The following is a 6,009-nucleotide window of genomic DNA, read 5'->3' as shown; positions in this document are numbered from 1 at the left end:
GATCATCTACAAACGAAGACTGAAAACGTGCACGCTGATGCACTCTCCAGAATCCGACACCACCCCAGGGGGGAGGAATCGAGACGACGAATCAGAGGGGGAGGAGACACCATTTGCCGTCACCACAGCCGCGCTTACAGTCAACGCGCAAGAAGAGTCTCATCCGGAGCTCTCAGGAGGAATACTGGAGCAGCCACGCGACAAATGGATTCAGCAGCAACAGGAAGATAGAGAAATTGGATTCCTGCGCCGATGGGTGGCCACAGGCAAGTTGCCCACTGGCTCACAGAGACAGACTTTGACCCAGGATATGTTGCCGATGCTGCGCCAGTGGGAAAAGCTAGTCATCAAAAAGGGACTTTTATATCGAAAAGCCGTGTCACGAACAACGTCGGCTACAATATGGCAGGTAATCGTGCCCGGAACCCATCTCAGCCAACTGGCTCGGGAAGCCCATGAGAAGGGGGCTCACTTTGGTGCTCAAAAGACTTTGCAATGGCTGCAGCAGATAGTGTACCATCCACGCTTGCACGCTGCTGTGAAAGAAGTTTGCCGAACCTGCCGCCCATGCGAGCTCGCTAAACCTCCCGCGCAACGAGCCCCGGTGCAGACAATTGTAACATCAGCTCCCCTGGAGCTCCTGACGGTGGACTATCTGACCATAGGTCCGGCCTATCAGGGGTACGAACATTGTCTCGTTATGGTGGACCATTTCACCAAGTTCGCCGTGGTCACCCCCACCCGAGACCAGACAGCGGAGTTGGCCGCCTATGCGATTTGTAAAAACTTTATCCAAGTTTACGGCTGCCCGCAACGAATACATTCGGACCAAGGAGCGTGCTTCCTAGGAAGAGTCATGGAAGAACTACATCATCGCTACGGTATTGATAAGTCTCGGACTACACCATACCACCAGCAGGGAAACGGAGCCTGCGAACGATTCAATCGGACACTAATCCAAATGCTGCGTACCCTGGAGAGCGACCGAAAGGCCCACTGGCCTGAATACGTCCCTGAGCTGATGTGGGTATATAATAACCACGTGCACCAGGTGACTGGTTACACCCCCTACTCATTGCTGTTTGGATGGGAAGGCAAAGGAATCACTGAAGTGGAGTTAAACCCGGAGGAACCTCTACCCTGGACCGGAGTATCCTCGTGGGTCCGAAACCACCGGCACCGGCTGCAGACCTTCCACCGAATCGTCCATACGAAGCTCCAGGATCTAGAACACCTGGGGGAGCGCTGCCCCCACCAATTGACTTCCAGGCTGGGGATCGGGTACTCGTACTAGATCAACGCCCTCAAAACAAGTTAGAACCACGGTGGGAGGAGAACCCGTACCAAGTGTTGCGCCGGATAAGCCCCGACGGGCCTGTGTATGAAATACAATCGGAAAGAGACGGTTTACCTCTCACTCGTACTGTGCACCAAAATATGTTGCACCCCTGTGCGTCCACTGATCCCATGCGACCCGAGCCGATCACTCAGGTCCCCGACCCCCCCGTCAACGGTCTGGGACCTGGATGACGAAGAGAACTTCACAGCCACATCCGCGGGCCTTCCAAGTAATGACATTGCAGCAGACCCAGTTAGCCTGCCAGAATCGACCAACCCACCACCATCCACCACCCCAGAAAGCTCCACTCAGGTCGAACTTAGACGCTCCGAGCGGTCAACAGCTGGCAAACCCCCTGAACGTTACGAACAGGACCAGTTCGTATGGCGACAAGAACTGTCGTCTCCAAAGACTAACTCGAGTCTACTAAAGCCCTCGCCCGAGGACTAGCGAGCATACAGGGTGGGGGAGTGTGGGAGAGAGGGTCCCCATCGAGTGTCCGGGTCGGAACCAAGGGGACGTCACCTGGGTTCCGGGGGAAACCGTTTCCGGGGGACAAAGTTCAGGGACGGACCGTGGAGACTGACAGGTGGACTGGGCGAGTAGCCAATATAAAAGGGGCGGGGAACGCGAGTCACAGTGAGTCAGCAGAACGAGACAGAAGGAGCAGGAGATCGTGGGAGCGACTGAGAGCCAGAGCGACTCACCCGAGCCAGGAAGGAGGCCAGAGACAGAAGAGATACTTCCCCTGGACATCAGTGGGACGGCGCCGAGACAACCGTCCGAGAACCGCTGCCCCGCGACAACCAGCGGCCACCGCCTTCCTCCTGCCCGCGGCAGCGGCCTGCCCGCGGTCACCAGCGGCTGTTGCCGCCTCGCTCCTGCCCGCGGCTGCGGCCTGCCCGCGGTCACCAGCGGCTGTTGCCGCTTCGCTCCTGCCCGCGGCTGCGGCCGGCCCGCGGTCACCAGCGGCCGTTGCTGCCTCACTCCTGCCCGTGGCTGCAGCCTGCCCCCTGCAGCTGTGGCCTGTCTCCCGCCACCCACAGCTGCTCTGCCCTCACCCGTGGTTAAAAAGAGAGAAATTACCAAGTGATGTACATGAACCACAAATAGCTATAAGAGCGCTAGATCCTTCTCTTATTATACACATGGTGCGCTAGATTTTTGTCTATATTAGCGCTTCTTTAATTGCAGATTGCATTTCTGTGTCGACCCCTTTCTGCTATGTAGCACTTTATGGTAACTTATTTTATTATATTAGGTCACATGTTTTGTCCTTGAGTGCTAGACATATTTTTTCATTAGTGTTATACACTATTTTTCTGTGCTGGCTCATTCTTGCCAGATAGCGTAAAATGGCAGTTCATCTCACTATATTGGGTCATATGCTTTTTGTATTCTAGAAGTGTTGGATATTTTGCTCATTGTATAGCATTTTATATAGGGTCCATATTGTTTATATAAGCGCTCCCCCATATATTGCATATTTTAGCAATTCTCACTTCATTATCCCAGCAGCTATTTCTTTCACAATTTTGTGTTTATTCACTTCCTCTTTTCTTAACATATATATTTGTTTTTTCACACATTTTATTGTCACTTTCCTCCTTTTTTGCAAACTTTATTAGAAACCTTGGTATAGTGATTTACATTTGACAGTTTTATTATTGTATTTTATCACTTCACTAATTTTTATGCACTTATATATAATTTTTTTTGCTGCTTTATTTGGGGACCATTATATATGCTGGACCCATATCCTAAAAAAACTTTTCTGTACAGTGGTGAAATTAATACAATATGTTACCAGAGTATTAATACATCTACGGGTTCTTTTTGCCATATTATATAACATTTTTACATGTTTTTCATTTATTGTAGTTGTATATTGTGCCAGAATTTATAATAAATATTATTTTTGTTATATTTTCTTTGGTCTTTATTAATTTTTCATAAACACATATTCATCAAACTGTGGTTCATGTACATCACTTGGTAATTTCTCTCTTTTTACTGATACCGGATGGTCTGCCATCCAACCTTAAAGGAACACATTGCTAATTTATTAAACTATACATAATATATTGATTCATCATATATTGCTGAGTGTTCTTTTTCTTCTTTCCTCACCCATGGTTGCGACTAGTCCAGTGCCGTCGGCGGCCACCACTGTCCCGCTCCGGTCCGCGGCAGGGGCCGAGCCTCTGCTTGCCGCGGATTCCCCGTCGCAGCTGTTAGCTGCGCACGTGGCCTGCCCCTCGCCACCCCACATCGCTGCCACTTGCCCCAGTTCGGGGGCTGCGGCCCATCCGTCCAAGGACTCCGCTGGGGCTTGTGATGCTCCAGTGTCATCAGAGCGCCGGAGCGCTCGAAGACTTTGTCAACGCTTCAGCAACTGAGCCCAGCGACTGCTATGCCGAAAGACCACCATCCCGAACGGCGTGGGACGTCTGGACGGCTAAGTTGACTATATAATTAAGGACCCGTAGTCAGCCATACCGCAGCCCTATAGTGACCGGCTATTGCCGGACGTAGTCGTGTTCTACCCCGTTTGTGTTTGCTTGTATAGAGCCCCTGCGAGGGCAACCCTTGTTACCCCTTTTTGTTGGTCAGGCTGTGACTGAGGATAGTTACCTCTAGGCCTATAAACGTTATTATAAAAAGCACCAAACCGTCTCGCGACTCGTTACTGCATCCTGCGTATCTCCAAGTACCACAACTGCATCCCGCATTCCTGTGATTTCTACAGAGATGTATGGAGAGGATAGGTTATATACTGAGATTATGGATGAGGAGGAATTAGGAGATTAGGGCGGAGATGTATGGAGAGGACAGGTTATATACTGAAGATTATGTGAAGAAGGCAGGAGATTAGGGCAGAGATGTATGGAGAGGACAGATTATATACTGGAGATTATGTGTGAGGAGGTATCAGGAGATTAGGGCAGAGATGTATCAAGAGGACTGTCAGGGATTCGGGGGGAAGTTTGCCCCCCCAGCTGTCAGAAATTTATATATTATATATATGGTTGGGTGATATATAAATCCCCACAACTTATGTCTTTCAGTTCCGGTTAGGAACTTGCAGCTGTATGGCGCCCCCTTACACTCAGGTTTGTCAGGGAACTGCACCTAGGATAAGTAGTCGCCGGAAATGCTGCCTTGTTGCGTACTGGCAATCGGGCACTCTGCAGTGAGAGCGGTATGTGTATCACCAATCTCAGGCAGGAAATGCACACATAAACCTCCGACCCGTCACCGCCAGAACTTCTCAATACCACCAGGACACTTTGCTAACCCAGTTCCTTGTTCTATACTAAACACTATGTCGGGTAAGGAACCAACCCGCAGGTAGCATAATCTGGTGCGGAAAACGTGTTGGTTCAATCATAGAGAGAAAAGAATGAAACTAGTAAATTTATAAGTTTACTCCAGAAAAAGATAGGCAGTGTTTACAGAAAAAATACAAACAATATTACAGAAAAAGAGAGACAAAATACAATATGTACAGACAGTTACAAATAAAAGGGATTAAAATAAGAGACTTACTCTATCTCAGTCACAGATATGCTTTTCTCTTGCGGACCTCACTAGGTGGGCTGAGCTAGGGGATATACGCCCCTTTTTCAAAAGTTATTAAAATGTCTACTTGCCATAGTTATGACCAGGGAGCTCATAGAGTGATGCCAGGGGTATCATATTTTCTCTTACGAAATGATCTTTCGTTTGAGACCAAACATGACCCGTCTGCATGTCAAAGGGGGCAGAAACTGTTTTTCCGGTTTCTGATGACCCTAGAAATCACAAAATGTTGCGGTGTGTGTCCTAAATTCTACCAGTTCTGAAAATTTCTGCTTCATGTCCCTAGGATTATTGTGTGTTATTAAATTTGAGTTTGAATAGACAAAGGACAATGTGGCTGGAAACAACCCGCATTTAACAGGACAGGAGCAATAAAAGGAGGGGGAAGGTGGATAGTATTTAACACAGGCAGAGAGAGGGGGGCTGGAAGCTGTGAGGGGGTTTGTTTATGAAGCTTGTCATTCACACACCAAGGAAAGGCAACAGGCAACCCTGGATGGGTACTTCAGTTATTTAGGAATTACTCATATTTTCCTGACAAGGACAGAATATATACTGGAGATTATGTGTGGGGAGGCATCATGATATTAAGGCAGAGCTGTATGGAGAGGACAAGATATATACTGGAGATTATGTGTGGGGAGTTATCAGGAGATTAGGGCAGAGATGTATGGAAAGGTCAGATTATATACTGGAGATTATATGAGAGGAGGTAACATGAGATTAGGGCAGAGATATATTGAGAGGATAGATTATATACTGGAGATTATGCATGAGGAGGTATCAAGAGATTAGGGCAGAGATGTATGGAGAGGACAGGTTACGGTATATACTGAGATTATGTGTGGGGAGGTATCAGGAGATTAGGGCAGAGATGTATGGAGAGGACAGGTTATATACTGGAAATAATGTGTGAGAAGATATCAGGAGATTTGGGCAGAGATGTATGGAGAGGGCAGGTTATATCCTGTGAATGAGATTTGTATGTTTCCAGTCACATGCTGACTAGACTCATCCACTGATACTTATAAACTGACCAGCGTTTATTGGGCACAATTGTACAGATTGCAGGCATGTCATCCTGCGAT

This window comes from Dendrobates tinctorius, unplaced genomic scaffold (genome assembly GCF_039654945.1).
Source record: "Dendrobates tinctorius isolate UK_male_01 unplaced genomic scaffold, ASM3965494v1 ptg000189l, whole genome shotgun sequence".
Classification (NCBI taxonomy): domain Eukaryota; kingdom Metazoa; phylum Chordata; class Amphibia; order Anura; family Dendrobatidae; genus Dendrobates; species Dendrobates tinctorius.
The sequence above is the reverse complement of the archived record's forward strand: the minus strand, read 5'-3'. Positions refer to the sequence as shown.